At 41.6% G+C, this 19,718-nt stretch overlaps 1 long non-coding RNA gene and 1 pseudogene across 1 annotated transcript; one reads left to right on the plus strand and one right to left on the minus strand.

The window, feature by feature from the left end:
• The first annotated feature begins 1,555 nt into the window (after positions 1 to 1,555).
• On the plus strand, positions 1,556 to 15,398 carry LOC117461576 (uncharacterized). Its single transcript, XR_004553718.2, has 3 exons — positions 1,556 to 1,612; positions 9,590 to 9,658; positions 14,905 to 15,398. It is a non-coding gene; the product is annotated as an uncharacterized lncRNA (long non-coding RNA).
• Positions 15,399 to 15,588: 190 nt separating this feature from the next.
• LOC139435391 (uncharacterized) lies at positions 15,589 to 18,823 on the minus strand (annotated as a pseudogene).
• Positions 18,824 to 19,718: the final 895 nt, after the last annotated feature.

Here is a 19,718-nt window from a genome sequence, read left to right on the forward strand (position 1 = left end):
GTGTCAGTTTTACGTCGCCAAATCCATTCCCATTTTTCATCATTGTTCCACAATGTTTATCATCATGAAATTAATATCTATATATACTGCTTACCGTTTTCATACTTTATATATCTTAGCATATTCATACACACTGTTCATACTGCTCACAGGCTGATATCTAGTGTATTAATACCCCACTGTTTATTCATCATTCAATTCATTATACATGTTATTCTGTAGATTGTGTACATTACTTTCCACTTCACTGCTTGTTGCACCTGGTTAGAAGCTAAACTGCATTTCGTTGTCTCAGTACCTGTAATATGTGCAATAACAATAAAGTTTCTCTTTAAGTTAAACCAAATCATTAAAATAAAATCTATTGTAATGTAATGATTTGGTTTAACCTTATTTATTGAATACATCATTTAAAATGGCAAGATTAAATCAATTTCCGCCATTGCAAACCCAGCCAGTCAAGCCGACTCCGAGTCCGAGCTGTCCGATTTAAGACGAAGTTTTTGACACCTCCCCCGGCTGAGATCGGCTACTCTCGTCTACTTTCGAGGCGAGCCGCAATGTGTCTCAAACAAGCCTAGTTTGTTTACAAAATTGCGGCGCAACTTGGTGGGCGGTACCCTGGAAAGGAATCTCTGCGTGAGAAATACAAGGTGTGGCGTGTGAGCGTGTGAATGGAGTGGAATGCGTGTGTCTCACGCCAAATGCGTGAGACTTGAGAGCCCTGCTTGTAGAGCAGGGTGATTAGAGGGATCCTGTGATATCACCCCAGATAGCAACAAGTCATTGAATCTACATTGAGATATGGTCATGCTGAAGATTGCAATCAATGTTAGACAAAATGAACTAAAATGAACAAATAAAAAAAGAGTCATTATTTATTCAGTTAATTATTACGATTTAATTCAATTATATGAACATTTTGTACATCTATTGTCCACTTTAGCACACAAAACATTCTCTCTTTTAAAAGGTCTCATCATATGGTTTTCCGGTTATTACCCGTCCCCTTGTGTGTTATGTAGTTTTTTATGCATGTAAATGGTCTGCAAAGTCACAAACTCTCGCAGTACACCCTGTAGCGAGTAAAACTCTAACACAGAAAATACCTGTCTACACTGAAATAAAGGGGAAAGTGGGGTTGTTCAATTTGCAAATATGCAGTTAATATATGAGACAGAATGTATTCATGTTTCTCATCGAAACATCAATCAATCATGTAGAACTATTTTAATATTGAGGGGTGTACGTTCTATAAGTCTCAATCATGTTAAGAAATAAGAACAAAGTTATGTTTATCTCTGTAACTCCGCCCACTGAGCACATACGTCAGCAGCTTGCTCTGCAGCCGATTACTCAGCTTCTTATTATTGACAAATATGTTATTCACAAATCAAAATGTTCTGACTCAAAACCCTACTTTTAATAGTTTCATAATTTAACTTCAACAATATGGCACTTTAATGGACAAGAAAAGCAGAACAAATTGCAAAAAATCTTTATTTGAAAATGTTGAAGCTTTTTTTAAACAAAGAGGGGGGGAGGGGTCCACCATATTTTCATCCCGCATCGGAGGAGCAAGCTGGTTCTGTTCCGAGGAGATCTCTACAAGGTAAAAGTTATTACAAGTGATTTAATGTCATCAAATGTTACAGGTTATCGTTTGCAAAAAGCTGAGTTCACATTTGCTGTTACAACGAGCAACATAAATACAGCTGTCAATTTGTAAACATTGTCATTCACTCACTGGTGTTAGCTAGGATAAAGCCATGAAAATCATAAGGTGAGTTTATATTGATTGACTTGTGTTTAGCGTGTTTTTAGTGTGAGTATTTGTAGAGCGTAAGTCCGGCAGTTGCTTGCTTTTGTGGTGGAACATTACGGGACATAATTCACTATGTTATAGAGTGGCAAAGTCACGCCCATCTACTCCATGGGACCTTATTTCGGAAAAATAATGTATTGAAGTCAATGGAGAGAGAAAACTTATCTTTCGATCCCGTTTGAATTGTGCCATGAATTACACATATGATGTTTGTCAATCTTAAAAACTAATTTCCATGTCAAAAAAGTCACAGTTTGTCGTAAAACTGTTGAAATATAAGACTATGAAAAATACGCAACTAGAAAGACTACAAATCCCAGAGTCGCGTAAGTGATGTCACAATTGTTTTCCTTCACTAAGAGATAGCTAAGATCAGCACCATATAGATATAATCTGTCTATATGGCGCTGGCTAAGATAAGATAACTTTAACAAGATGCCTGTGTGCTTAGTACCAGGTTGTTATCATACCAGCAATGGGTCTTGCTCTTCTTTCGCTTCCCGTCTGATGAAGGGACCAGGAGTGGCTGGATCAAGTTAGCTACCTAGCTAGTAGCTAGCACGTTAGTTAGCATTACAGCCTTGTCATTTTTATTAGCCTTAATATGAAGTAACATTAAGTAACCCACAATGTTAAACAGTAAGAGTAGTTAGTCATATTTCGTGAACCCTTTGAAGAGTACTGTGTAATCATTCTATAATACACAATTTAAGCCCGGGGGAGAAATGCTAACGCTAGCATCGGCGATTGCCGATCTTTTCTAATTCATGCTATCTGCACAAATGGTTGACATTAAATATTAAAAAGACCAGGCAATTCAGAGAGAATCAAAGGAAGGCAGGCAGGCAGGCAGCTTTGCATGACATTCTTCTGGACGTGGTGATAGTGAGGGTAGTCAATTATTTTGTTGACAAGACAGTAGTGACGGCCATCTTGGTGACGTGTGTTGTTCTGCGAGACCAGAGATGTAGTTCATTGAGCGTTTCACACAAACAAATGTGTAACTTCACAGTTTTACGACACATCTTTTTCTTTTTTGACTCGCAAAATGATCTTTTAAATTGACAAACATCATATGTGTAATTCGTGGCACAATTCAAACGGGATCGAAAGATAATCTTTCTCTCTCCATTGACTTCAATACATCATTTTTTCTAAATAAGGTCCCATGGAGGTCCACCGGAAGGGGAGGGACTTCGCCACTCTATGCCTGCCTTCCTTTGATTCTCTCTGAACTGCCTGGTCTTTTTAATGTTTAATGTCAACCATTTGTGCAGATCGCCGATGCTAGCGTTAGCATTTCTTCCCCAGGCTTAAATTGTGTATTATAGAATGATCACACCGGTGACAGTACTCTTCAAAGGGTTCACGAAATATGACTACTACTCTTACTGTTTAACATTTTGGTTTACTTAATGTTACTTCATTCACTTACTAGCTAGGTATCTAACTTGATCCAGCCACTCCTGGTCCTTTCATCAGACGGGAAGCGAAAGAACGAGCAAGACCCATTGCTGGTATGATAACAACCTGGTACTAAGCACACAGGCATCTTGTTAAAGTTATCTTATCTTAGCCAGCGCGATATAGATAGATTATATCTATATGGCGCTGATCTTAGCTATCTCTTAGTGGAGGAAAACAATTGTGACATCACTTACTCTGGGATTTGTAGTCTTTCTAGTTGCGTATTTTTCATAGTCTTATATTTCAACAGTTTTACGACAAACTGTGACTTTTTTGACATGGAAATTATTTTTTAAGATTGACAAACATCATATGTGTAATTCATGGCACAATTCAAACGGGATCGAAAGATACGTTTTCTCTCTGCATTGACTTCAATACATTATTTTTCCGAAATAAGGTCCCATGGACCGGAAGTAGATGGGCGTATACGGACCCGGACCTATAATCAATACATCAATAGGGGATTTCAATTTTGACAGGGCGATTCTATTTTAACCGCCGCTGACAGGGGGCGAAAGAGACGAGTGAGTGATACAGGGAGAGAAACACAGAAGAAGAGACGAGAGAGCAATACAGGAAGAGAAACACAGAAGAAGAGACGAGAGCGCGGCAGAGAGAAGCGGAGAGGAAAGTGAGTGAAGAGAATAATTAGCAATTCAGGGAGAGAAGCGGAGAGGAGAGTGAACAGGCGTGTTAGCGGCAGACAGGGAGAGACAAATAATTACACATGGCGCTCTCCAAGAAGAGGAAAGTGGACAGTGAGAACAGAGCTTTTAACCCTGAGTGGACGGACTCATTCATGTTCATCCTGCCCACTGGGAGCACAGAACCAGTGTGTCTCATTTGTTCAGAGACCGTGGTGCTCATTAAAAGTGCCAAAACGCCACTATCCGCATTCATTGCATTTAGCTGAAGCTTTTATCCAAAGCGACTTACAATAAGTACATTCGACCAGGAAGACACAACCTTGAAGAAAACAGAATCATATAAGTACATCAGCTTTCATAGAGCCAAGCATTTCAAGTGCTACTCAACTGGCTATAAATAAGCCAGTCCTTTATTAGTATATAAGTGCTCTGTTAGCAGTTCTTTGTTAATAATTCTATCGCTCGAGGTGGAGTCGAAAGAGATGAGTTTTCAGTCTGCGTCGGAAGGTGTGTAAGCTTTCTGCTGTCCTGATGTCAATGGGGAGCTCATTCCACCATTTTGGAGCCAGGATAGCAAACCTACGTGTTATTGCTGATGGGAACTTGGGTCCCCCTCGCAGCGAGGGTGCAGCGAGTCGTTTGGCTGATGCAGAGCGTAGTGCACACGCTGGGGTGTACAGTTTAACCATGTCCTGGATGTAGGAAGGGCCAGATCCATTCGCAGCATGGTACGCAAGTACCAGTGTCTTGAAGTGAATTCTAGCAGTTACTGGAAGCCAGTGAAGGGAGCGGAGGAGCGGAGTGGTGTGGGAAAATGTAGGAAGGTTGAAGACCAGACGAGCCGCTGCATTCTGGATGAGCTGCAGAGGTCGGATGGCACATGCAGGAAGACCAGCCAGGAGGGAGTTGCAGTAGTCTAGGCGTGAGGTGACGAAAGCCTGCACCAGAAGCTGCGTCGCTTTCTGGGACAGCTGGGGACGTAACTTCCTGATGTTGTAAAGCATGTATCTGCAGCAACGGGTTGTAGCAGCGATGTTTGCAGTGAAGTAGTGTTGCACGGTGTACCGATACTTGAAAGGTACCGCGATACCCTGCCGTTAAAAACGGTACGATTCCTCCGTTTCATTAGTATCGGTACTTTAAGAATGACGGGGGAAAGTACTCCCGTGAAAAAACGCCGTTTAATAAGAGCCGTGTGTGTTCAGCGCTCTGCTTCCACTCCTTGCACTGCAGCCGTGCCTGCAGTCCCGCTCCTCTCAAGCACGTTCTAAGTCCCTCCCCTCTCTCTTGCACGCGGCCACGCGCTAGCTGCCAGAGCATGTGAGAAAACGAGAAGCATGGCTGCAAGTGGGAGTGCAACTGCCGCTGCGCCTCGGCTTGTTGACAAAAAAGACGCCAGAAGTCTGTGAACGGGCCGTTCAGGTGTTCAGAGCAGAGCTTCCTGTCGGAGCAGCAGAGCGTGATGTGCACTGAAAAGTTTTTCTGTCGCAATATTATCGTTGAGCAAACTTAACTAGCAAACTAGCATCACTATCTGCTAACGTTAGCTTTAGCCTTCGTTTTCTATTAGTTTTTTTCATAGGCTATAAACGGAGGTGGTATAAGTAGCCTATATATCTTGTACTTGAGTAAAAGTAGAAGTACCCAGGTCTTGTACTTGAGTTAAAGTAGAAGTACCAGAATGTAGGAACAATCCTGCAATCAAAATGTTCCTCAAATAAAAGTACAAAAGTATTATCATCAAAATATAGTTAAAGTAGCGACAGTAAAAGTAGAAGTGCTCAGGTCTTGTACTAGAAGCACCAGAGTGTAGGAATACTCTGTTACAGTAAAAGTACTGCATTCAAAATGTTCCTCAAGTAAAAGTATTAAAGTAGCGACAGTAAAAGTAGTCATTGTGCAGATTGGTCCATTTCAGAATAATATATATGATATGTTTTATAATGATTGATCATGAAAGTGTTCTCAAAGCTGGTAAAGGTGCAGCTAGTCTGAAGTACTTTGTAGACTGCAGGGTAGCTGGTGAAGGTGCAGCTAGTCTGAAGTACTTTGTAGACTGCAGGGTAGCTGGTGGATTTACTCCAGGTGGAACTAAAGTCTGATTTAACACTTGATTATATTTCACATCATTCATCCAGATCTGTGAAGTAACTAAAGGGATTAAATACATGTAGTGGAGGAAAAGTACACCATTATTTCTGAACTGTAGTGGATTAGAAGTACAAAGTAGCAAAAGAAACATTGAAATACTTAAATAAAGTACAAGTATCTCAAAATTGTACCCAAGTAGTACTTGAGTTTATGAATTTAGTTACTTTACACCAGTGAAGATAGACTAAAGATAGAAAGACTAAGCCTTGCACAGAGGCATGAAAATACATTTTCAAAATGCTCAACAGTGCTGCCAAAATGTTAAACTCACTGCTACACAATTAAAATAAATGCTTTTATATATATTTATATTAGATGTGACTCTTTGGCGTTTCTGTTCTTAGTAACACTGCTGCTTTAGTTGTTCTCGTGGCTGTGGTCCTGGATCATCGGTCCTGGATGGATATCCTCGTGGATTCATCTTCCTATTATACACACATGCATTTCCAAACATCTGGACTACCTATGTTGCAAATGTATTATCTTTTCAATTTACACACGGCATCTATTGCACGTCTGTCCGTCCTGGGAGAGGGATCCCTCCTCTGTGGCTCTCCCTGAGGTTTCTCCCATTTTTCCGTTTAAACTGGGTTTTCTTTGGAAGTTTTTCCTTGTACGATGTGAGGGTCTAAGGACAGAGGGTGTCGTATTGTCATACTGATATTCTGTACACACTGTGAAGACCACTGAGACAAATGTAACATTTGTGATATTGGGCTATATAAATAAACATTGATTGATTGATTGATTGTTCTGACTGCTAAAATCATCTGTTATTCCTAATTTTAAAGCCGATATTCAGTGTTGGGAAAGTTCACTTTCTACATGAACTAGTTCAGTTCACAGTTCACACATTTTAAAATGAACTAGTTCAGTTCATAGTTCATAATTCAAAATGTTGAACTAAAGTTCATGGTTTCAAAAATGAACTAATTTATAGTTCATAGTTCTTTTTTCAATACGTTGCTGCAAGCTATTATTTGTCTCCTGTACGATGTTAATGGACCATTTCAATGTTTACAATATCCTCAGAGGGCCGTACAAGTTATTGACCTCTGCTTAAAAAAACTAAAATCACAACTCATTCATTTCATTCTGTGCAAAGAAACCTTTGCAACCTTTGCAAACCTTTTTTGCAAAGATTAAGCAACCTCTTAATCCAGATATCTCACCATGACTCGCGTATGCATGCATGTGCAGGGTGTGGCGTGACCACCAAAACAGAAAGATATGGACACAAGATGTGTGCAAATGTATTTAGTTTCCTATCCATGTGAACATGGTTTAAGTGGGGGGGGACCTAACCTCCTCTAGGGGGGTCCGGAGGGCATGCTCCCCTGGGAAGATTTTTTTTTAAATGTTGAAGTTAAAAGCATCAATCTGGTGCACTTTGAGAGCAACATTAGGAGATCTATGGACACATCTCTCAACACCCAAACACAACTGTAAACAGATTTTCTTTTAATTTATGGATATTTGACAAATCACTCCCCTTTCAAACTGTAGGCCTATTCTTCTTTATTAATAACTGTCATATAGTATTTTATACCTGTTTACTTTATTCTCTTATTTTTTTGATAACTATAATGATCATATAAAGATGTGCCTTTACCTCACTGGTTGTAGACAAAGCTTCTTATATTCGTTAGCATAGCTAGCTAACCAGATGCTAATGATAACAACACAGTTATTGACTGTCTGATCAGTATGACAGATGAGCAGATCGCAACTGGGCTTTCAACTAAAGACACAGACACGCAGAAACTGCGGCATGTGTATGGACTTATCGGTACTGCAATTTCTGAAGTGCTGGAGTGGCGTTCTGGTGCTCTCCGTCAGAACTGCACCCCTGTCAGTCGAGACATATACCACGTGATGACACGTTAGGCTCGTGTTGTGTTCAAGGACCCTAACCTTGGCCAGGAAAAACAGGCACTCGCTTGTTTAATTTTTTTGCGGTCTAGATTTCTTTCATTTTTTATTTTTTGCGTGTGTTTATAAATTACCTCGAGAGCCGTACCAAATTGTCTCGCGGGCCGTATACGACCGGAGGCCGGAGGATGCACATATTTTCAAAAACTATTTTCTCTATTTTATTTTTAAATGCAGCCCGAGAGGAACATAACACATATCCACAGTATGTACTGTATAGTTCAATGTTAATTGCCAATAAATATTGTTGTTTTTGAATCGTACTTTCTTTATTTGATTGGCAGTCAGTTGTTGATTACATGCAGATGTTGATAAAGCTACAGGCTACTTCAATATATATCACACTAATTCATAAAGCAACTTAGACATTTTGATGTTCCGGACCTTTGCATGGGGAGATTTTCTCTAACTGGACCTCGTTGAATTTGAGTTGAATACCCCTGCTATAGAGAGTGTGTTGCGCCATGGACCTGTTAGGTAGCGCACCTGTGGTTTGTTATCATTCTAGCTTGAGTAGCATGTAATGAAGTGGTTCCTACCTTTCTGTAAACTAATGGAAAATAAAGTGTGGAGTGTCATACTCAACACGCCGCCTCCGACTCCCATTCATCGGCTCTACACTTTACAATATTTAAAACTATGAACCTTGCCCAAAGTTTTGCACATTAAACCAAGCTCAGTCGGGAGGGAGAGTCATAGCCGATGGATGAGCTTGCGGCATGTTTGCGGTACGTCTTGTTTTAAATTATTGTGTCATGTCTGCTGTCAGGCGGTGTAGAACTTTACTGCCTCGGTCCGGCTCTGCATGTCTACTCTTGTGCCGACTTTTAGGGGCTCTGAGGCAGGTTGTACGGTAGTAGGTTACGTTAAGCGACCATCTTTACCCATTTAAGGTGTTGATTGTTAAAGATATATTACAATATTGTCTGTGGGACCGCAGTGTTTTCCCTAAAAAACGGTGTATGTATCTGCTTTGATCCGCTTTGTGTTCATGTAAATACCATAAATACACACAGAGCGGATCAAAACAGACACAGTATTGTGTGTGGGGGTATGTCCCGGAAAGCGACAATTGATACTGGAAAGTGGAGGATATTAATGATTGTGTTACATTTTAGCAGCGGTGCACATACCATGAATATGGGGGACATGCCGGACAGATCTTAAAGTAAGGGTTACGATCCACCCGCTGTGAAATGAACTTATCTTCCATATTTGCTGTACACTTGTGTTTACGGAAGTTGAGATGTTTCTCGGTTGTGATTGGTTGTTCCTCGTCACATGACGAGCGGTGCGCACTGCTGCAGTGCACGTCTCCATTGAAACCAATGGAAATGAGCTCGCAACACTGATGTGTATGGCTCCATACAAAGTTGTACTCATTGCATTAGTATAGGCTACTGTAGCTTTTTACATTGGAGGCGCCCATCTCGGCCCAAAGTCGGTTCATATTAACCTAAAGGTACATAATTAAATGGTAAATGTCGCCTTTAAGGAGCAGAACATTTTTGTTTTATTTGTGTGTGAATAATGAAATAATTTCAAATATGTTTTTCTGTGATAGGTAATTGGTGTGGAGAAGATTGACCTCAGTCTTGCTTTGAACATTGTTCCAAAGGCTCTGTAGTAAATGGTGAGTATTCCAATGTTTTGTTTGATTTACAAATACATATTTGTTTTTCCTTTCTTTTCACTATATCTGTAAAGCGTCTTTGAGCACCTGTAAAAGCGTTAACAAAATAAATCTATTATTATTATTATTATTATTATTAAAACGGATACAGGAAATGAAAAAAAATGTATCAGGTCAGACAGGAGTATATCAGATAACAAGGAGGCTTACGGCCCGTACACACTAGGCTTGTTTGAGACACATTGCGGCTCGCCTCGAAAGTAGACGAGAGTAGCCGATCGCAGCCGGGGGAGGTGTCAAAAAGCTCGCCTGAAGTCGGACAGCTCCGAGTCGGCTTCTTCTTCTTCATATTCTTCTTCGCATTCTCCTTCTTCTTCTCTCGGTTTTTTGGCGGATTGCAAACAACTTTAAGGTGCATACCGCCACCTCCGAAGTCGGCTTGACTCGGTTTGCATTTATAAAGAATGCACACATGTGTTGTGTCGTTAATGTCAGATATGTACTAAGTAAATACATTTGTTCCTGCTCAAGATTAGATTCAACTTTATTGTTATTGCACATATTACAGGTACTGAGACAACGAAATGCAGTTTAGCTTCTAACCAGGTGCAACAAGCAGTGAAGTGAAAAGTATATGTACACAATCTACAGAATAACATAGAATGAATTGAATGATGAATAAACAGTGGGGTATGAATACACTAGATATCAGCCTGTGAGCAGTATGCACAGTGTGTATGAATATGCTAAGATATATAAAGTATGAAAACGGTAAGCAGTATAGTATAAAATATATAGATATTAATTTCATGATGATAAACATTGTGGAACAATGATGAAAATTGGGAATGGAAGTGGCGACGTAAAACTGACACAAAACAACAACAAACTTTTGCCAGCCAATTGGAGAGTTTCATCAGCAGCACGTGGTAAAAACCACCAATGAGCGCTCAGCTCGAGATACCAGCGAGCCGTTTCCCATCAAGCATTTCGCTTCCGCAGCTCGTGGAGAGCAAGTGCGCCAACTCGCCTCGCCTCGCTCTCAAGGCTGCGGGCGTCTTTGTCCCGCGAGATTTCAAAGTCTCATGTGGGCGAGCCTCCAGAGCAAGTCGGACAAAATGACTAACCATCATGCAACGCACTAGCAAGACGTTGATCGCAACTGCGCAGGTCTGCGCAGGTCTTGCTTGTCTCAAACAAGCCTACTACAGGCGTCAGAAAAGCTTGAAGCTGGGCGTGTCCGAGGCTTGGCGCTTTCTCGCGCCCAAGGCGACCAACAACCAATCAGGAATCTCCCGCCCACCCCCGGCATACAAAGCAAAAAAAAGCCCGGCTCTTCTTTACTATTGCCAAAATGGATGCCGGTTTTGTAGCAACAGTAGCGTTGGTTTATTCAATGTCTCGCAGGAGGCCACGTATAGTGCGTCGCTGTTGGGTACATCCGATACTCAGAAAACGTCTGCAACGGGGGGAATACCACGTTCTGGTCCAAGAGATCCGCCTGGATGGTGAACTGTTTCAGCACATCTGCGACTCGCCATCTGCCTACGGTACGTTTTGTGTATTTCTACTTCTTTAATATGACTCTGTATATAAAGAGAGAGAATGCATGCAATGGATGAATGAAGTCTGTGATTTAGTTCAGATGAATGACATTAATTAAGATAGCTAGGTAAACGCAGTATTGCTCCTGTGTGTGTGTGTGTGTGTGTGTGTGTGTGTGTGTGTGTGTGTGTGTGTGTGTGTGTGTGTGTGTGTGTGTGTGTGTGTGTGTGTGTGTGTGTGTGTGTGTGTGTGTGTGTGTGTGTGTGTGTGTGTGTGTGTGTGTGTGTGTGTGTGTGTGTGTGTGTGTGTGTGTGTGTGTGTGTGTGTGTGTGTGCGTGTGGTGTAATTGTGTGTCTGTGGTATGTTGGTGTGTCTGTGATGTGTGTGTGTCTGCCTGTGGTGTAATTGTGTGTCTGTGGTGTGTGTGTCTGCCTGTGGTGTAATTGTGTGTCTGTGGTATGTTTGTGTGTCTGCGGTGTTTGTGTGTCTGTGGTATGTTGGTGTGTGTCTGTGGTATGTCTGTGTGTGTGTCTGCGGTGTGTGTGTGTGTGTGTGTGTCTGTCTGTGATGTGTGTGTGTCTGCCTGTGGTGTAATTGTGTGTCTGTGGTGTGTATGTGTCTGCCTGTGGTGTAATTGTGTGTCTGTGGTATGTTGGTGTGTGTCTGTGGTATGTCTGTGTGTGTGTCTGCGGTGTGTGTGTGTGTCTGTCTGTGATGTGTGTGTGTCTGCCTGTGGTGTAATTGTGTGTCTGTGGTGTGTATGTGTCTGCCTGTGGTATGTTGGTGTGTATGTGTCTGCCTGTGGTGTAATTGTGTGTCTGTGGTATGTTGGTGTGTGTGTCTGTGGTATGTTGGTGTGTGTGTGTGTCTGCGGTGTGTGTGTCTGCCTGTGGTGTAATTGTGTGTCTGTAATGTGTGTCTGTGTCTGTCTGTGATGTGTGTGTCTGTCTGTGTCTGCGTGGCGTATAACTTTTTTTTTTTTTAAATCATGTATATTACTTTTTTCTCAGGTACCTGGCAACCGGTGACTCGTACAGGACCATAGCATTCAGCTATCGGGTCGGGCATACAACAGTGGCTGTCATCGTGAAGGAGGTTGCGGGTGCCATCTGGACCGAGGTGCGCTGGTCGAGGAGACCATGCCGGTACCACAGACGGAGGACTGGAGAGCCATCGCTGCTGGGTTCCAGGAGCGCTGGAACTTTCCAAATTGCGTTGGTGCCATTGATGGGAAGCACGTGGCACCAGGCTCCGGCACATTCTGGGTCCCTCTACTTTAATTATAAGTCCACCCACTCCTTGGTACTGCTGGCTGTCGTGGATGCCCAGTACCTCTTCAGGGTAGTGGATGTCGGAGGCTTTGGAAGGAGCAGCGACGGTGGGAGCCTGCGGAATTCTGCATTTGGAGAGGGCCTCAGAGATGGCAGTCTGCAGCTACCACCTGGCACCGTCATCCCAGGAGCAGAGCGGCTCGGCCTTCTTCCCCATGTGTTCGTTGGGGATGAGGCTTTTCTGAGGCTGAGGGTTGGACAACCTGCTGCGTCCGTTCCCTGGACGTCACCTCACAGGAGGCTGTTCAACTACCGCCTCGGCCAGGTTGGTGGTTGAATGTGCGTTTGGCATCCTCTCATCTCAGTGGAGAATGTTCCGGCGTGTCATCACCACCAGCCCGGAGGTAACAGAGTTGTGTGTGAAGGCCACCTGTGTGTTACACAACGTCCTCCGCAGGAAGACAATAGGAAGGTCATCATGCACACCTGTCGTCGCAAAGTCGAGTGATGAAGCTCCAACCCTGCGCGATGCACCTATGATGGGCTCCAACAACGCCACACGCCGATCCATCCAACTGCGGGAGACCTTCTGCTCCTATCTGAATGAGGAGGGTGGAGGGTCATGGCAGCATAACGTGGTGTAGGGTCAACATGGCTCCTCCAAACCAAAAGCTCTTTTAAGAGCTACCCATTTTCTTTAAAGAGCAAATATTCCAAATGAGCCATTTTAAAATCAAACATTGCTAATAAACATGTTTCTTGAATTGATATTATTATATTATGATATGACTAACAACCTTTTTCTTTCAGCCCTGTTTTTACTGATAAACCACTCATAATTTCAATATGTTTTCACATGACCAATTACAGAAGAAAGCACATTATATATACCGACATACATGAAGCTTCTGGTATGTTGCAACTGACAAACCACATGAACAAGTGAAGACACAGTATAGCCATAACATACTTGAAATAATGTTTTATTTGGTGAATTTGAGTGAAGTGTGTGTGATGAGTGTAAAAAATGTAATGTGGATCAGTATGTGTGAAAGAATTATAAAAGTATACATTGTTCTCCTGGTCCACCTCAAAAATGAGCTGGTGTACCCCGAGGCGGACTCTTGCCCTCTGTGCCTTTGTCATCTGCCTCATGGTGGGCAAGAGGCTCTTGAAGAATTGAAAGTCCTCGTCCTCGGGGTTGGCTGGGCAATTGGTCACAGCAGACAGCAGACGTCTTTCATCTTTTCTTGCAGACGTTCTCTAATGAAATTAAATGAAATAATAAAGTTAATAAATAATAAAGTGAATTTTGTTAATTTACTAAATTATTCCTCCATTAATGAATGCTATTTTTATGCTACATTCCATGCTGGCTAAATATACTGTCTATGCTTGATAGCTGTGAATCAAATCAAGTTTTATTGATATAGCACATTTATAAACGATTTTTGGTCGAGCCAAAGTCCTGTACATATAATAAAATTAGCCTACAGTAGAGACACTTTACAGCAAATACAACAACACAGATTGTTCAGAATATCAGTATTGTTATATTATATATTATGCTTATACTTATATTATATATAATATTTTTTTATTATTATATTAATATATATTATATGTTATGCTACATTACTAGCTGGCTAAATATACTGCCTATGCTTGATAGCTGTGCATGTATTATATGTTATGTTATATATTATGCTTATACTTATAATATTTTTTTATTAATATATATGATATTGTAGTGCCGAGAGATATGGGAGTCGGAGGCGATCGAAGGTGGTCACCACAATATGTTATTATGCTACATTACTAGCTGTCTGTTCAATGCTAAAACGAAGTAAACTGGATATAAACTCTCCAAACAGTTGAAAACCTACCAGTTTCACCAACTGTCTCTGCCACCTCCCGCCATGCCTGGTTCCTCCGGTTTAGGTCCCGGTAGGTGAACAGAGTACAGTCATACAAGACTGGGACATTTGCCACGGAAATGATTAATTTGTCCTCCATTTTCTGACATAAGGAAAATAGTCGAGACCTGCATACACGCGGTTTGATTGGTTGGTGCTTGTAATGACGGGAATTCAAAAACGGGATTTGATTGGCTGACGCCAGCTTCGAGCAAGCCTCGAGCCTCAAAAGTTGAACATTGTTGAACTTTTGATGCCGATAGACGCTCGCGAGGCTTGCAACGCCTTGCCATGCTACCCACAATGCAGTTCCGGGAATTTTGAAAATATCCTACGTCACCCCATTCAAATGAATGGGCGAAGCGTTGGAAGCCTTTTTTGACGCCTGTAGTGTGTACGGGCCGTTAGAAAGTACTGCAATCTGACCAAACACAGGGACTTAGTAATGGGTATATATATATGTATTGATTTGTTAGATCTCACTCTGTTCCCTTTGTGACTGTGCACTCTGCAGGCAGAAGATGAAGACGTCATTCTGCGGTCCATTCAGGGGATTACAATGGGATTTTATGTTGTCAAACACAATTCCACCATGAGACCAGAGGACAGATGAGACCAGAGGACAGATTTTCCTGTAAGGCCAACAGGTACTAACTGATGTGGACAACATTGCATTAGCTGTTTGGACTAATGTATGCAATGAACCTGAACTACCCCCCCAAACTGAAGTGCACGTTCGAAGCGCTCCAGCAAATGTTAATGGAGCTAGACGGCAACATGCTCTCCAAGAAAGCCCAAGCGTTTAAAAACAAACAATTTGAATGAGCTGTTGCCATGGACCATTGTGCACTTTTTCAGCATTCATACTGGACTTTCATCGATACAACTGTCTTGCACTTTCTTTGCTTATGCTTTTTGTTGTATTGATTTGCATGTTTCAGAAATGTGTGTTTTTCCTGGGGTCATGTGTTTTCAGAATGTACTAATTGCGCTACTTCAAAATGTCAGTTCTTGTTTTTATTTGTAATGCTTTCTTTAGTGCATATGTGACCTGCTCTATCGAAATCAGTCGGAAGTCGCAACGGCTCATTTCAAAATAAACGTGGATTTACGTAAAAAACTATTTTTTCGGGGTTCAGGTGTTTTGTTTGATTTTAAACAAACAAAGTCTTGGTATTAAATCCAACTAACTGTGAATTTATTTAAAAAAATGTAAGGAATGTCCGGTGGCTGCAGAATCAACCCCCGGTGGCACCAGCAGTGAAACCTCGACCAGCACCGCCGAGGAGTCCTTCAACTTTGATGCTGAGCCCTGCACTCCCCTGGCAGAATCCACCATCTGCACCACACCGGCACCGCTCGGAGAGAGGCCAAGCACACTCAGCACTCGAAGGCCTCTGGCGAAGCGCAGGATGATGATACTAAATGAGATACTGTCTACCACTGTTCATTGTTCAAGATTGAAATGTAAATGTGCAAGCCGTTTTTCTGCCCCTCTATTCACATGTAGCCTTTCATGGTTTCTTCATTCTCGAACTGTTGTGGAGCAGAACTATACAGTTGCAGGATTAGTCTCAAGTACCTCAATATAATGATAGTATGTCTGCACTTTATGTGCTCATTTCATCATTCAATCATGTATTTTATATTCTACTAAAACTGAATCAAACCATAAACAAGGTGGCCGGTTGGGATTACTATATATATATATATATATATATAAAATATATCTGCATTATTTGATCCCACTTTATGCTTTGCTCTTGCTGCTTATTTGACACTGATTTGATATCTTATGTTTCTGCCCCTCTGTTAATTCTCCCATTATCCTCCTCAATCTGCCTAGAAGTATTTTAATGTTGTAGCTGTTACTATAAAGAATAAACACAAATAGCAGGAAAGGCAATGCTAAACTTTATTTCGTACCTTCATACACACATAACACAACATTAGAATGAGCTTTTATCAACGCCTACATGATGATAACCTGTGAACATGACAGGAAAATCCACATGACATTAATACAGAGCGGGCAGAACTGAAATCTGCATTCAAAGAATACACTTTACCAAAGCTTGAGGAAAATATCACAACACAACCCCTTTATGAGCCAAACCATCATGAAAGAAAACTATGGTGCTATATCTGTAACATCCCGTCATGTCTGCTAAATTGTTCATGTCATGTTAATCAGGTTCATGTTATTGTTTCACGTTTAGTTCATAGCCCAGGTTAGATTTATGTTTAGTCAAGTCTTTTTGTTCACCTGTCTAGTCTTGTCATTGCACTTCCTGTTTTATTTTGTACTAACCTCTGGTCTCATTTCAGGTCCCTTTACTTCCTCCCTTTGTGTGTTTTCCCACCATCGTCAGTGTCTGCCCCGCCCCCTGATTGTTTCCACCTGTTCCCCCTTACCTCATGTATATATTTATATATACTGTGCCAGTTCGTCTTGTGCCTTGTGCCATTTAGAGAGCCAGCTTGTCTCGCCCAGAGATTATTGTATTTTGCGACCATAGTGAAGTTTATTTAGTTTGTAGTTTGCTTTGCTATGTTTTGCCTCTTAGGAGTGATGTTTTGTTTGAACTTTATACTTTTCCAAAGTAAAGACTATTTTTGAACAAACTTTCTTTTGAGTCGTGCGTTTGAGTCCAAGTGTCTGTAAGGTTCCTAACAATATCTTATCCCACTGAAAAGGCACTGCACCGATACCGTTAAAATATTGGCATAGTTCATCCCTGTGATGCTTGGCTCGAGCTGGATTATTGGTGGTGGGTGGCAGGGTGGCTTGCCGTAGGTCAGGGTCTTGTCTCCAGATTCCTGGGACAGTGCCATGATCGGGTCCTTCCTGGTCAACAACACCCGCCATGTATGTGCTACAGTTCTCTGTGCGCAGGAAGTTGTGCAGAGCACATCAAGCCAAAACAACTTTGGCCATGTTTATGGTGGTTAGGAAGACCCGAAAACGGTTGGCTAGGATGCCAAGGGCATTTTCTACCACCCTCCGAGCCCGTGACAGCCTGTAGTTGAAGATGCGTTGCTCTACAGCTAGCCTGCGGTTCGGATAGGGCTTCTGTACTCTTTCAGGGGAAATGCCTCATCTGCCACAATGTGGTAACAAACCGCCTGGTCAGAAGCAGGAAGTGGTGCAGGTGCAGGGATGTTGAATGTCCTATTCTCCAAGGCATCCTGCAGTGAGCATCCACCAAACACACCACCATCTGAAATCCTCCCATTACAACCTACATCTACATACAAGAACTTGTAGTTGCTGTCGACCAGTTCCATTAGCACTATTGAAAATGTATGTTTGTAGTTGAAGTAGGTTGATCCAGTTCCTGGAGGCGGGCGGATGTTGATGTGTTTCCCATCCAGGGCACCTAGGCAGTTTGGGAAGTCCCACTGAGCCTGGAATCCATCAGCTACTTGCTGCCACTCTTCCACTGTGTCTGGGCACTGAAAAACAAAACATATATTTTTTAAGACCCATGCTTCATATGGCAAACCAAACATTTGCTGTTCAAATGCCTACAGACCTCACTGTATTACATAGAGTTTGCACAGTAAAACCAGTAAGTATCCACACATACCTTCAGGTATTTCTCTTTTAAAACCTCGTAAATGGCTGTACAGGTCTCAGGAACGAATTGCCGGATGGTTGACACTCCCACTCGGAACTGGTAGGAAAGGCTCCTGAAGCTTTCCCCTGCAAATATTAACAAACACATAACTGAGTTATCTACACAAGCAGCTGAACAAAACACTCATTAGCTACAAAACAACAGGTTATAGTTTGATTACTTTAGCTACTATGAAGATTCAGACAAATGATACAAAATATAATAATGAAATATTTTAACAAGCATTATTATAGGAAGAAGATAACGCTTTATTGATCCCTTGGTAAATTCTCAAGCAACCAAGCAGTACTTTGGTTTTGTACTTACACTAGTACATCTACATTACACTGCGGTATTACTACTTACTTTAGTAAGCACTTGTATATTATTTGCTTTAGCAAAATATACAATAATATACAAAGTGCTGCAATTTTAAATATAGCAACATCTTTAGCTTGCATACCTGTTGCCAAAAATCGCAGCGTAACCATCAGACGTGTCCCCACGGAGATGCAATCCCGGTAGTTGGTGTTTTGCCTCTGGATGATTGGAGTTATGAGTTCCTCCAACATGTGGAACTGCACAGGAAAAAGCCAAGCGAAATTTCTGAAATCTGGCACTTCATTGAATTCCAGCTCTCGACACAGGTTCGGGAAAGCCCCATGAGCTTCTCGCTGTAGTATCCATGACTTCACCCATTTAGTGCGGTTTCTCCTAATTCTTCGCTTCCGCTTCTTGAGAGACTGTTGCTTGAGAATGTCTTCCACAAGTAACACTGCAATGGCTGATAGCTCCAGTGCCGCACGAAACATGTTTTAGATGGACGAGAGGGAAAATGGAATGCACACGCTATTTGTTGTTGTTTATATCACGGTCTGTTCTTCTTCTCTGTCTTCCGGTTGTTGCCTCTTTTGAATGACGAATACACACTCACGCACTGAAGTCGGTGCGGTGTGTTCCCGTGCGACACATGGCCAAAACGCAGGAGAACACGGCCAGGCAACAGCCGACTTCAGCGTCGGCTAGTCCTCTGGTGACTGCTTGGTCTGTCAGGGCCTTAAGAGTATAGTAATCATAGATAACACGGCAGGGTCCGTTACAGTTTGTTTTCATCTGATTTCAATTAAACAAAGTATTGGCTTTCAGAATATTAAACTTGTTTCGGCAAATTCAGATGATAAATACAACTTTGAGTGTTTTCCCCGGGAAACACACACAATAGACACAAATGCAAAATTACACAAAAAAACACACACGCACACGTATACACACACACTCGCAAGCTTCCCTCCAAACGAAAATATCTTCCCTCCGTACGTATTTTGATCATTTGCTCCGCTAATAATCAATCAGATCGATGGATTCCAGAGAAGAGAAAACTTTAAAGGCCTTTTTCTCAAAATGATGACTCGGTGACAGTCATTATATAATGGGTACTTCATGGTAGTGATCAGCTTTTAAGCACAAAAGTGTATATTTCAGTATCTTTTTGAGAGAATTAAGCATACATCTGTCAAATGTTCAAAACAGCCTTGTTTCACTGAAATAGCCTCAAAATCACAAACTGCCATTAAGAGTCAGATTTTGAACGAAATATACTGACACAAAGTACTTTATTTTCTAGTTTTCATCTTTTATACTAAAACAATTATCTTTCGGTAACTTTTTAAGAGAATTTAGCATAAATCTGTCACATTTTCAAAACAGC

Source organism: Pseudochaenichthys georgianus, chromosome 16 (genome assembly GCF_902827115.2).
Source record: "Pseudochaenichthys georgianus chromosome 16, fPseGeo1.2, whole genome shotgun sequence".
NCBI classification, from domain to species: Eukaryota; Metazoa; Chordata; class Actinopteri; order Perciformes; family Channichthyidae; genus Pseudochaenichthys; species Pseudochaenichthys georgianus.